Source organism: Tursiops truncatus, chromosome 1, assembly GCF_011762595.2.
Source record: "Tursiops truncatus isolate mTurTru1 chromosome 1, mTurTru1.mat.Y, whole genome shotgun sequence".
Classification (NCBI taxonomy): domain Eukaryota; kingdom Metazoa; phylum Chordata; class Mammalia; order Artiodactyla; family Delphinidae; genus Tursiops; species Tursiops truncatus.
The window spans coordinates 172325595-172339846 of NC_047034.1; the positions used below are offsets into that span (position 1 = coordinate 172325595).

A 14252-nucleotide genomic window follows, 5' to 3' on the forward strand; every position below is an offset into this window, starting at 1 on the left:
AATAAAGATCTTAACTCAAATAATAGATAAATAAAATAAATGAATACATAGGGACATAAGAAAAGAATTCTCAAAAATCACATGCAGTATAGAAATAGTTGAATGTCCCAGATCTCCAGGGGAGGTGAGACTCAGACCACAGACACAAGCTGGCAGGAAAGGTAACTATTTTTCCATGACTCAGCCTAATTTGTCTCACAAGTCCCTCTTCTGCCAGGTGGCAGAAATGTTCCCTTCCCCCTTTTGCTGGGGTTGCATCTAACTTCTGAGGGCCTTCTGTAGTGCCACCCCACTCCCCCAACCTTAGGAGCACATCTGGAGCCAATGCCATCCACCCAGACTGGCTGCTGGCTGTGGACCCTGCAAGTCCACACTGAGCCATCCCTCACCCCAACTCCCACACCCTGCTGGGCCCAGGGGAAACCTGGCAGGATGACGAGCCCCTACCTGGCATCCTCTGATTCGTGTGTAGTCCACAGGTAGGTTTGATTTGGTCCATATAGTATTTTTGAAAATTAGTTGCCTTGTATCTATATGAGATGATGGGTGCTTTCTAAACTTTTCGTTTTCATCATTTCAAGATGTATGTAAGCCAAATCATTATGCTGCACCTTAAACTTACACAATGCTGTATCTCAATTGTATCTCAAGAAAACTGAAAGGAAAAATAAATAGCATTTATTTTTCAAAATTTTCAAAATTTTATTACAAAAACAATTAGTTACCAATATTTGAAATGGGAATTTTCACATAAGGCTCTAGCTGTCTGGAGCAGAGGGCTCTGGGCACACATTCCAGTGGAGCAGTGATATGCTGGACCTGTGTAGTGGCTGCCGCTTCAGACCAGGCATGCCCGCTTGTGATTCACCACCGTCCCCAACACTCCCTGTTACACATCCAGCCTGGATTCACTCATTTATAAAACCTGTCTGGCCTGTGTACACACTTGAGCTGGCAGCCCTCACTCTTCCCTGCCTCTGCCACTTTCGGGTCCCCCGGGACGATTTTTCTCCTGCCCCTTGCTGGTGCAGAGAAACATCATGGCGCTGTCTCAGATCCACCAGCCCAGATATACCATTCCACCTAGGGTCCTGCTGCCCTCCCAGACTCCACACGGAAAGGGACACAATGGGACACAGCCCAGGGGCCCGTTCTCGGTTTCCCTTGCTTCCTTTCAGACTTGCCCTCCTCCTTCCGATGTGGGAAGCTTTATTTTGTCTTAAGAGGCAGGAAGTCTTGCTAGTCCAGCATCTGGGTTGTTCCCCGCCCCCCATCTATTCTGTTGTCCGTTCACATCAGTCCTTTCTGTTTCCCTGACTTCCTAGGCTTTCAAAATTCAAAAGTCAGGACTGTTTGGCTCTCTTTTTTTCGCTGTGTCATGCCTTCCAGCAGACATATGATAACAGCTGCCTGAATTTTAGGGGTGGCGAGGATCTTGAAACAAGAAGAAAAACTGGGACTGAAGAACACCATCCGTTAAAATGTCACCCTTCATCATCTTTGTACATGCCAGGTGCTATGCTAAACACTTTACATGCAGCCTCTCATTTAGGCCTTAAATTGGAGACGGAGTGTTTGTCCCAAATCAACAGCTAGTTGGGGGCAGAGCTGGCTCTTGTACCTAGAGCCTATCCTCCTAGCCACTCGGTTCCCACAAAGGTATGGTTTTATTTCACCGCCGCCTTCCCTGCTTCCTGCACCCCCAAGTCCCTGCCCGTCTGCTCAGGGCCGGGGCCAGTCACAAGCGTCACCTGGGCGAAAGTGAAAAGCCATTGGTCGAACTTTTCCTAAGGCCCGCCTATACCCTAGACGATTGGCAGAATGGCTGTGACTGACAGGAGGCCGTTATTGACACAGCGTAATACATTGACTCTCTTCACTCCCATTAAACATCAGAAAGAGAGTCCAGACAGCGGGGCCGGGTCGACTCCCTGGAGAAGAGCAGGGATAAAAATGGAAGGATGATACAAGAGGCCGAGTCTGAGAGTTGGCAAATCCAGTTACAGGGAAGAGTAAATGCTGGCTGAGGTCAGTTTGTAAATCAGCAGCTTGAAAAGCGGCACAAAGCCAGTTCTTGGAAAATCCAATTATAATGCAGAGCCTAGGGCGCCCTGGGTTTCTGCTCAGCTCCCTGCAGAGCTTCGCGCCATGTCCCTTGGCTGTCTCCGGTCAAAGGGCCCTGAGCAGTCCAAGAGCTTGCAAGTCCCTGGGGCTCCGGGGAGGGGGGCCTGTTTTCTCTAAGCGCTTGGGTGGGAAGGCATTCCTTCCTCACCTCTGGTGTGTAGGAGCACCTGATAAGCCATCTGCCCTGCCAACCCTCTGCCCTCCCCGGGCTCTGCTCTGCGGCTTTCTGCAGCCAGCGGGCTGGTAACAATGCCCCAGTGCAGCCCTGGGAAAAGACAGACCCGCCCTATGCCTTTGGATTTCCCCAGCGGTTCCATTCTGCTTGGACAGCCTGTGGACCTAGTTTGGACGGCACCATCAGGCTAACTGGCCCTCTGGCCAGAAAGGAGAAAGTGGTTTTCTCTACATAATTCAACGTAATTCAACATTTAAAATTTTGTATTAATTGGGACCTTTTCCTTTGAGAAACGTAACCATTTCTTGCACCTTATATTGCCTTTTAGCTAATCCCAGGCAGCATTCACAGTGCCGGCACTTATATTTAGACTTGTGCCTGTGTGAGGTAGTCTAGCTTGCTGCTGGGCACATGGCACTGAAGCTGAGCTGCCTGAGTTCAAGTCCTGGCTCTGTGTTTACAGCTCCTTGGGTGAGTCATTTAACCTGGCAGAGCCTCAGCTTCCTCATCTGTAAAATGGGGTCAGTAACAGTCCTGACAAGTTGGCATCTGTGAAAGGAAGCAGCAAGCAATGAAAAGTTGCTCTGTATAAGGAGACTCTTACTGTTATTGGAGAGAAACTCCCAACGTGAATGAAGCCAGGTCAGGAAGGGGGTGGAGTGATGGGGTCTCTGCCCTGAGTCAGGAGTCACTGGTCTCAGCAGACCTATGATTGCAGTGCCAAAGACCTAGTCCTGGTAGTTGAGTTCGACTCCCCAGCGTCTTGGTTGGCACTGGAGAACCAACTGGACGCTCCATGGAATTCACCTAGAGAGCCACAAAGGCCCGGAGGCAGGCGCCAGGCTGGGATTTCCTCTCCATCTCATCCAGGATTATGCAACACTGTGTGTGAGGGGGAGGGTGGTTGTGGGGGGAGGAGGCCAGCAAAAGATGGAGGAATTGGAACCCCTCCAAGGCTTTGGCCCTCAAGAGGGAGGTGGGAGACAGGAAGGGGTAGGAGGGTGGTGGGTGAATCACGCAGCCTAGAGCCAGAAGCAGCTGGCCCTTTGTCCTCTTGGCTTCTGGGGACCAGGTTGCTCAGAAGGAGGAAGCAGTGGCCAGATGTGCTGAGTTCTGAGTTAGTGACTCTGTGGGCTGCCAGGGGGAGGTGGGAACTGCCACCCAATTTTGTGGAAATCTGCGGCGAGCCGTTTCTGACCGGCAGAATAACGAGCCGCCACACGCAAGATTCTTCTCGTATCACACTTTATTGGAGCACAGCTTGGTTGAAGAAAGATGGAAGGAAGACCCCGCAATCCTAGAGCAGTCTGCTTATATAGGGATTAAGAACATGTGTCGCTCTGTGATTGGCTTTCGCCGATGGTGCGATTTGTGAGCCAGCATCGGATAGGTCGCTACTTTAAAACCTCATTAGTATACTTAGCGCAAGCGCAGTGGCCACAGGAAGGATGACTCAGCTTATTTCAGCTTCCTGCTGCGTAGCAGTTAGCTGACCGCGCCCTACATCTCCCCCTTTTTTATTTATTAGAACACCAAACAGAATGTAGCCCGTACAAGTGTTCACCTCATGATGTGCTCACTGTTCGAGGGCAGTTTTCTGTTGGCATGTTTGAGACTCAGAATAATGGCTGATTCCCTATAGAGGTGCGATGGCGACAAGGCCTCTCTGTGCAAGGGCAATCAGGACAATGAATGACTCCCTATAGAGGTGCAATGGCAACAAGGCCTCTCTGTGCAAGGGCAATCAGGACAATGAATGAATGACTCCCTATAGAGGTGCAATGGCAACAAGGCCTCTCTGTGCAAGGGCAATCAGGACAATGGATGACTCCCTATAGAGGTGCAATGGCAACAAGGCCTCTCTGTGCAAGGGCAATCAGGACAATGAATGAATGACTCCCTATAGAGGTGCAATGGCAACAAGGCCTCTCTGTGCAAGGGCAATCAGGACAATGAATGAATGACTCCCTATAGAGGTGCAATGGCAACAAGGCCTCTCTGTGCAAGGGCAATCATTTCGAATTATTCAGGGCGGAGAGCCAGGCTGCGGGCGAATCTCCTTCATTAATAGCCAGAAGTGCCTGAGTGAGCAGGACCCTATCGCGATGTGCCCTGATGCGCACACGACAGACCAACCAGAGACACAGCATAATCCCAAATACACAGCAGACTCCAAAGATTCCTACCCCCACCCACTCCCCAAAGGAGGAAAAGGCAGAAGAGAGCCAAGAGGCAAAATCTCCAAAGGCAACGGGCTCCAGCCCGGCAGCACTCAGTTGCACAATCTGAATAATCCTTTGTGGAATTCCAACTAATACAAAGCTCAGCATCTTCTCCGAAGTTTTCTTCAACAATTCTCGTCAGTCTTGATGGCACCCAGATCGGATCTTGATCCTGTGGGGAGACACAAAGAGATCCCCTGGATCGAGTAATAACACGATCCGGGCCCTTCCATTGATTGGACAACACATCTTTCCACATCACTTTGCCATAATTTTTATGGTTTGTTGCCACATGGCGTTCAGCAGAGGTTTCTTTATCATCATTTAAATGTAAAAAATTTATGGTAAATAAGGCAAGTGAAAGTCTCTGTCTAGGGGTACAGTTCTCTGCGATTCCCCCTTTTTGTTTTATTAAGAGTTCTTTAAGTGTGCGATTTGTGCGTTCTATAATTCCTTGTCCTTGTGGATTATAGGACAAGCCTGTAATATGAATCACCTGCATTTTTTGACAAAAAAGAGCAAAGCTTTTGGAAGTATAGGCTGGGCCATTATCAGTCTTAATCTTAGCGGGTTTGCCCCACGCTGCCCAAGCTTCAAGGCAGTGGGTAATAACATTTTGAACCTTTTCTCCAAAAAGAGACGTGGCATGTACCACTCCAGAACAGGTATCCACTGAAACATGTACATATTGGAGCGTTCCAAAGGAGGAAACATGGGTAACATCCATTTGCCATAATTCATTTGGAAGAATGCCTCTGGGGTTAACCCCAGTCTTTTGGGTAGGCAAAAATTGGGCGCAAGCAGAACAACTCTTCACAATATTCCTAGCCAAAGCTCTGGTAATGTTAAATTTTTTTCTTAAGACTGTAGATGACACATGATATAGCTTATGAAACTCTTGAGCCTGTGTCGTAGAGTCTAGCGCTGTTAGAGCGCGTGTGGCCAGATCAACTTGTTCATTAGCTTTAGCCATGGGGCCGGGTAACAAAGAATGAGCCCGAATATGGGTAATATAAAAGGGATGTTGACGATGTAATATTTGACATCTTATTCCTATCAACAAGGAAGCTACAGTGCTAGATGTTTTAACAAAAGAAATAACTTCTAAGTGCTTAACAGCATTCACCACATATAAGGAATCAGAAATTAAATTAAAAGGCTCTTGAAAGCGTTTAAAAACTTCCAAGACTACTTGACATTCAACCACTTGAGGAGCATCAGGTCGACATTCAATGATCACTGGTTGTTTTCCTTGGACCATATAAGCTCCTTTTCCCGTTTTAGACCCGTCTGTATAAATGGTCAAAGCATTAAACAGTGGCTGATCTACAGTAATTCTTGGGAATACAACAGGTTGTTGAGTCACAAACTTCAAAAGTTCACTCTTTGGCAAATGATTATCAATAATACCAGAAAATATACATATAAGTATAGACCACTCGGAAGTAGCTGCTGCTAGCACTTCTACTTGATCTTTCGTATATGGGACTACAAGCCTTTCGGGCGTTCTTGCAAAAGAGGAAACACATTGCTTAATACCCAATAAGGCGACCTTGGCAACCATAGATGGGTAATGTGACAAAGTTCTCATTCCCATAGATTTGGTGTGAATCCACAATAAAGGTCCACTTTGCCAAAGAACACCAGTTGGAAACCCCAAGGTAGGAAGAATACACATCCAAACAGGTTGAGAATCATCACAGCGTTCTAATTGTGCATTTGTAATAACTTGTTCTACCTTTTGAAGTGCCTGATGGGCTTCTGGGGTCAATTGGCGTGGGGAATTAAGATCAGGATTTCCCTCTAATACACTAAACAAAGGTTTTAGATCCAAACGGGTTAAACTTAAATATGGCCGAATCCAATTCACATCTCCAAGCAACCTTTGAAAATCATTTAATGTTTTTAAGCAATTAGTCCTAATCTCAATTTTTTGAGGTACTATCTTATTCCTATGTACAGTAGCTCCTAAAAAATTTACAACATCTCCCTTCTGTATTTTTTCGGGAGCAAGAAATAATCCCCTATTCCCTAAATATTTGATCAAAACGCCTAAGGCTTGTTCAAGCAACTCCATACAAGGGGCTGACAATAAAACATCATCCATATAGTGAATAATCCTAACTTTAGGAAATTCATTTCTTACTGGTTGCAAGGCCATATCAACATAAAGTTGGCACATAGTAGGACTATTGGCCATACCTTGAGGGAGCACAACCCAATGATATCTCTTATCGGGCTGTTCATGATTAACAGAGGGCAGAGTAAAGGCAAATCTTTCTTTATCTCGACTATTCAAAGGAATAGAAAAGAAACAATCTTTAATATCTACTGCTATAACAGGCCAGTTTCGCGGAAGTGCTGTCAATACTGGCAAACCGCGCTGTATAGGCCCCATAATTTGCATTTGCTGATTTATAGCTCGCAGATCATGAAGCAAACGCCATTTCCCTAATTTTTTCTTAATAACAAAAATCGGAGTATTCCAGGGTGACTGGGAGGGTTCTAAATGCCCTAATTGTAGCTGCTCATCCACTAGTTTGGATGCCGCCTCCAGTTTTTCCTTTGACAAAGGCCACTGAGGTACCCACACAGGTGTTGTGGTCCTCCATGTAATAGGAATCATAAATTCAGTGACCCTTGAGAAAAACCCAAGTCTCGGCGGTTTAAATTTCCGCGGGCTTCTATAGGGGCGGTCATGCCCTGTAACTTACGTCCTATCCCTCTATTAGGTATAAATCCCGATTTAAGCATAATATTTTGTGCGACTTCAGAATAATCATTAGTAAGTCTAAGTTTCATTTGACTTTGTACATCCCTTCCCCATAAATTAAATGGTAATCCCTCAACCACAAAGGGTTGAAATCTTCCCTTCTGATCTTTAGAGATCCAAGTTAATTCCTTGGAGCTAACTTTGGGTGTCTGTGCATATCCTAGACCTTGCAAGGTTTGAGAAGACTCTTGTAGGGGCCAAGAGCCTGGCCAATCTCTAGTAGTTATAATGCTCCGATCTGCTCCGGTATCTACCAAACCTAAAAATGTTTTCCCTTCTACGGTTAGACTCATCATAGGACGATCATCAAGGGATAATGACAAAAAGGCTGCAGAACATGCGGGATAATTTTCATGAAAAGAAGGCAAAATCAACAATTGAGCTATCCGATCACCAGGGGCTATAGTAACGATCCCTCTAGGGGATTGACACATTACCTTAATGACTCCGGTATAAACAGGATCAATCACTCCGGGTAGGACAATAAGTCCTTTTAAAACGGAGGAAGAACGACCTAACACCAGCCCAACCGTCCCTCTAGGTAGTGGCCCTTTCATGTCTGTATCTAGGGGCTGTATGCCCATGGTTGTTGTTAATACCATTCTGGAGCTGGCGCGGAGGTCCAACCCTGCGGAGCCTGACGTGGCTCGCCTTGGGGTCGGAGTGGCTGAAGGTTCACACTCTCGTGGGCCCCAAAAATCTTCGGGCCCTGGGACCGGGGGCCCGTTATCCCGTTTTTTGAATTGGCTGTATGGATATTTCTTGAATTAGCTACCTGTGCAGCGGGCTGAATGGGCTGCCCATTTATATCTTTAACAGATCTACATTCATTAGCCCAATGTTTTCCTTTTTTGCATCTAGGACAAGTTCCTGGAACTCTTTGAGCTTGTAGCATTTTAGGTCTCGCACCTGCATTTTTGCACTGTTTCTTAATGTGCCCAGGCTTTCCACATTGGAAACAAACCCCTGACTTGGCAGGGTTCTGAACACTGTGGGCGGCAGCCAGCACAGCCGCAGCAAGCCCGGTATTAGACAAAGGCCCTCCGATCTCTCTACATGCTTTCATCCAGGTTTCAATGCCCTTCCCTTTATAAGGTGTTATCGCTCTGCGACACTCTTTTGTGCATTGTTCATAAACTAATTGTTTTACTAATGGCATAGCCTCATCTACATTACCAAAAATCCGTCCGGCAGCCTCCATCATTCTAGCTACAAAATCGGAAAATGGTTCTGTGCCGCCCTGTATAATCTTGGTTAAATTCCCTGAAACTTCTCCTTTGTTGGGGAGGGCTCGCCAGGCCCGCATGTTAATTTCGTTTATTTGGCTGTAAACTTGCACAGGGAACATGGTCTGATTATTTATCCATTGTCCCTGTCCCAACAGCATGTCAACATTCCAGGCCGGCTGCCCATTGGCAGCATTCTCCCGCGCCTGACTATGTGCTAGGTCAGACACGATTGATTTCCAATCTAGGTATTGCCTCATCGTTAAGCAAGCGCGGGCAATATCCTGCCAGTCTGTAGGTGTTAACGCATTTCGCGTGAGGCGCTGCAACAACATGATAGTGTAATTGGCGGACACGCCATCTCTTTTAGCCGCTTCTGCAAGATCCCTAATGAGCTTATGATCTATCATCTCACAATATCGTTGGCGTGTAGCTGGATCTTCAAACACGGGGAAAGCAGTGGCCAACTGGGACCATGTTTCCCGAGGAATAAAAGTGCACTTTGGCATAGGAGGGGGAGCATTAGCTGCCGCAACTGAGGTGGAGGCCTGAGCAGGGGCGGAAGCTCTAGCCTCCGCAGGTTTAAAATATGGTGGGCTAGCGAGCGGCGGCATGTACCAATGCTCATACCGCTCTTGTTCATATGTCGCGGCCGCTCCTTCTAAATCTTCCTTCTCTCTAGGATTTAATTCATCTTGAAACAAATATAATTCCTTAAACTCATCTAGGATTGGATATAATCCTGGCACCGTTTCTTGCTTTTCCTTTTGTTTTCTTTTTTCTCTTTTCATAATTTCAGGCCTGTCTACCGTAGTCCCTGTTTGTTCATTCTCTGATGCGCTATCTTGACACATGCTAAGAGCCTTGCGTCCTCGTTGAATAATTTCTTCACATTTTCCTTCCTTTAGGCAAGAAAGTATCATGCTCCACAAGGGGAGAGCGCCTCGAGAAAGTTCTCCCCTTGTGTTACACTCCTTTAGGTCTTTTCCGAGTTTTTCCCATGACGGAACAGTCAAGCTGCCTGATACCCCAAACCACGGCGCGGCACTTTCGATATCTTGTAGCAGCCTACTTATGGTTTTATGAGAGAGCTTTAGCCCTCGGTCCCTTAAAAGGGCTTGAATAGGCTCATGAAAATCAGTTGTAGGCTCCGTGGACGAACTATTCCCAAAAATGCTTGACTTATCTATCGGCCAGGGAAGACACACTCGATCGGGCTGGTGGCACCGTAGCCACAAGCAAACGAAAAACATGAGAAACACTAAAAGGACAAAAGCGAAAGTAAAAACTTCAGGCTCCAAACCCCCGAAAAACATACCTGACTGGACTACTCACCGACGGTTACCACTCCGTGTGTCGAGTTCTGAATCGGTCCTCCATGCAGGGCGCAAAGTTCCCGGGTTTCGGCACCACTTGCGGCGAGCCGTTTCTGACCGGCAGAATAACGAGCCGCCACACGCAAGATTCTTCTCGTATCACACTTTATTGGAGCACAGCTTGGTTGAAGAAAGATGGAAGGAAGACCCCGCAATCCTAGAGCAGTCTGCTTATATAGGGATTAAGAACATGTGTCGCTCTGTGATTGGCTTTCGCCGATGGTGCGATTTGTGAGCCAGCATCGGATAGGTCGCTACTTAGCGCAAGCGCAGTGGCCACAGGAAGGATGACTCAGCTTATTTCAGCTTCCTGCCGCGTAGCAGTTAGCTGACCGCGCCCTACAGAAATCCGCTACAGGTGGGTGGTCGATGACCTGCCTGTGTTGGAAACTTCCTTTGTTTCAGGCCTTTTACTTTTTTTTTTTTTTGTGGTATGCGGGCCTCTCACTGTCGTGGCCTCTCCCGTTGAAGAGCACAGGCTCCGGACGCGCAGGCTCAGCGGCCATGGCTCACGGGCCTAGTCGCTCCGCGGCATGTGGGATCTTCCCAGGCCGGGACATGAACCCGTGTCCCCTGCATCGGCAGGCGGACTCTCAACCACTGCGCCACTGGGGAAGCCCTACTTTTTTTTTTTTTTTTTAAATATTTATTTATTTATTTGGCATGTGGGATCTTTAGTTGTGGCAGGCAGGATCTTTTTATTTTAGTTGCAGCTTGCAGACTCTTAGTTGTGGCGTGCGGCATCTAGTTTCCTGACCAGGGATTGAACCTGGGCCCCTTGCACTGGGAGCGTGGAATCTTAACTGCTGGACCACCGGAAGCCCCCTTTTACTTATTTATTTATTTTTTAAAGCTTTTTTTTAAAAAATATTTTCAGGTGAAGTTTTATTTATTTTCTTTTAAAATTTAATTAATTAATTAATTAATTTTTGGCTGCATTGGGTGTTCGTTGCTGCGTGCGGGCTTTCTCTAGTTGCGGCGAGTTGCCATGTGCGGCTACTCTTCGTTGCGGTGCGCGGGCTTCTCATTGCGGTGGCTTCTCTTGTTGCAGAGCACAGGCTCTAGGCGTGTGGGCTTCAGTAGTTGTGGCACGTGGGCTCAGTAGTTGTGGCTCAAGGGCTCTGGAGCACAGGCTCAGTAGTTGTGGCGCACAGGCTTAGTTGCTCCACAGCATGTGGGATCTTCCCGGACCAGGGCTCGAACCCGTGTCTCCTGCATTGGCAGGCGGATTCTTAACCACTGTGCCACCAGGGAAGTCCCCCACAAGTAATCTTAATTCTAACCTTCATCACCGTAAATAAATGTTGCCTGTTTTTGAACTTCGAATAAACAGAATTATACAGTATGTACTCTTTTGTGCCTGACTTCTTTCATTCAGTATTGTGTCTGGGAGATCCAGGCGGGCTTTTTGTATGGCTGTACTTTGTTCTTCTTCGTTGCTGTACTGTATTCCATTGTCGGAATATACTGCAATTGATGTTTTCATTCTTCTGTTGATAGCCTTCAGGCTGTTTCTAATTTGGGGCTGTTAAGAATAAAGCAACTATGATCGTATTTGCGCCAGTTTTTAGTGCACAGAAGCTCCCTTTTCTGTCAGGCATACACCCTGGAGTGGTTCCAGGCCTTTTAGGCATTCTATTTGAAAATGCTCCAAAATAAGGGAAAAGGGCATTAGTGTGTTTTCCTCCCTCCCCCTTCCCCCCACATAGCCACCCTGGGGTTGCAGGTGTGAGGGTCTGAGAGGCAGAAAGGAGAGAGAGGGCACCGCACTGCAGCACTCTAAGAAGATGTAAAAAGAAGTTGGCTACTTGTCAACAGCATTTCCCCTTTCAAAAATGTCATCTGATCTTTCGCTGGCGATGTGCATGAGAGATTTTCTGAACCTTGGAAGAAAGGTCCCCCCTTCCCCTCCTGATGGTGCCTGTTGAAATGTTTGAATGTCTGGTAGACCTCAGAGGTGATCAAGTCCATCCTTCCCATTTTACAGATAGGGAAACTGATGCCCCGAACAGTGACTTGACGAAAGCCTCAGAGCTGGTAAATGACAGGGCTCAGAACACAATGAGTCCTGGCCTCTAGGGGCCTCATCGGTAAATCGGGAGGAAGGGATTATATTCATTTATCTTCCCCAGTGCCATCAGGCTAAACTGGAACACTTATCCCAAAAGTTTATAGTCTACTAGTAGTCATCCTTCTATGATTATTGAGCGTCAAATTCTAGATTTACTCTGTTCATCCTTTAGTAAACCTTATTGATCACCTACTATGTGCCAGGTACTGTTTTAGTCTCTGGGCATAAGCAGGGGATAAAACAGACTAGCATTCCTACCCTCATATAACTTGCATTCTGTCAGGGGAGAAGACCAATAAACATATAAAGAAGGAAAGTGAAGTAAGTTGGATAAAGATAAAAGAGTAAAACAAAGCAGGAAGGAGGATGGAAACTATTAGAGGCTTGGGGGATGGGGAGAGTTGGAGTTTTGAACAGAGTGATCAGAGAAAGTGACATTCAGAAACCTTGAAGGAGGTGAGAGGTGCCGTGGAGTGGGATGGGGGCTGTAGGATGGGGAGAGTGTTCTAGGTAGGAGGCGCAGCAAGTGCAAAGGCCCTGAGGCTTGAGTCTGCTAAGGTATCTGGGGAACATTGAGAAGGACCATTTGGCTGGAGTGAGTCAAGCAATTGGGAGGGTGGTGGGAGATGGGGTCAGAGAAGTGAGGGGCAGACGGGATCTGTAGGACCACGTGCGTTACCAGAAGGACTCAGGCTTTTACTCAGAGTGAGATGCGGAGCCTTCAGAGAAGCTTCCTGCAGAGGAGTGACAGGATCTGACAGTGTTTCTAAGAGGAGCTGGCTGCTGCATGGAGAATAGATGGGAACAAGGACAGAAGCAGGGAGACCATTTAAGAGGCTGTGACGATAACCCAGTGACAGATGATGGGGCTTGGCCAGGAGGGGACAGTGGAGGGAGGCGTGTCCTGGTCATGATTTGAGGCGGCACAAACAGGACTTCCTGGCAGGTTAACACTGGTCCTGATAGGAGACTTCAGCACCTTAAATGCGAAGCAGATGTGCTTTGCGGAGAAGGCCACTGGGTTTCAGGTACAAGGGTCTTTCTCATTCTTCTAGACCCTTCCTTCAGGTTCCCTTCCCCAGAGTCAGCAGGGAAAGGTCTCATTATGTCTCCCTCCAGTGAGGGCCCAATCCCTCCAGCCAAGTAAATGTGAGTGTGGGTGTGTGTGTTTGGGACAGGGAAGTGACTTTGATTCTTCTTCTCCTGTCCCTTCATCTGCTCCCCCACTGTCTCTTTGCTCATTCTGATGAAGCTCTAACTGCTCACCAGGCCTACAAGCGCCTGCCCGATGGCACTCCTGTAAGGCCACTCTCCAGCCCCACTGACCTTCCTCCTTCAGCTCCTGCCAGCCTGTCCCACCTCTGGACCTTTGCACATGCGGCTCAGCCCTACTCTTTGACTAGTGGCTCTTTCTTACCTTTCAGGTCTCAGCTCAAATGTCACCTCCTCAGAGAGGCCTTCCCTGATCAGTCACCCCAGGTACAGTTGCTGCTTTCTTTGTAACACATACCACAACTTGTAATGATTTATTTATTTGTTTACTTATTGATTGTGTCTTCCCTCACACCCTAAGGCATTAGAAGGACAGGGAAAGAGCTGGTCTTGTTGACTGTCAATTCCCCAAGTACCAAGCTGAGGATCTAGAGGGGTAGATTAGCGGGGAAGTGTGGCAGAGCCTCTGAGATGGCCTGAATGACCTCCCTTCCTGGTATCCACACCCTTGGGCCATTTCCTCTACACAAAATAGGGCTGACCCTGTGTGATCAATAGCGTGAGGTGATGCTGGAGGTGACAGCGTGTGCCTTCCGTGCCACATACATGTATACGTATATACATAAAGGCTTTTAAAGGGTATTTTTCTCCCTCCCTCCCCTCATACATGTATATACATAGACACACACACACACACGCGTGTGTGTGTGTGTGTGTGTGTGTGTGTATTAATCTCCTACTGGGTTAGCTTCTCTGAACCTTGACTGGTACACAGGCCATCAAGTATATGAGCCCTGGAGCCAAACTACTTGGGTTCAAATCCCAGGTCTCCCATTTACCTACTCTGGGACTGTGGACCATTTCTTAGTCTTTTTGCCTTGATTGCCTCATTATAAAATGGGAATTATACCTACTCCCACTGAGTTTTATGTATTAAATGAATTAATAAGTTAAAAGGCAGCTAGAACAGTGCCTGGCACATGGAAAATGCTATGTGGGTATTAGCTATAGCTTTTGGTATTTAGCACATAATAGGTGCTCAATAAATATTCTCCAAACTCACAGCTGTTTAG

The 14252-nt window shown here is 47.1% G+C and overlaps 1 long non-coding RNA gene across 1 annotated transcript; it reads left to right on the top strand.

Annotated features, from left to right (window-relative positions):
* The first annotated feature begins 3481 nt into the window (after positions 1–3481).
* LOC141277137 (uncharacterized) lies at positions 3482–4519 on the top strand. Its single transcript, XR_012327940.1, has 2 exons — positions 3482–4007; positions 4076–4519. It is a non-coding gene; the product is annotated as an uncharacterized lncRNA (long non-coding RNA).
* Positions 4520–14252: the final 9733 nt, after the last annotated feature.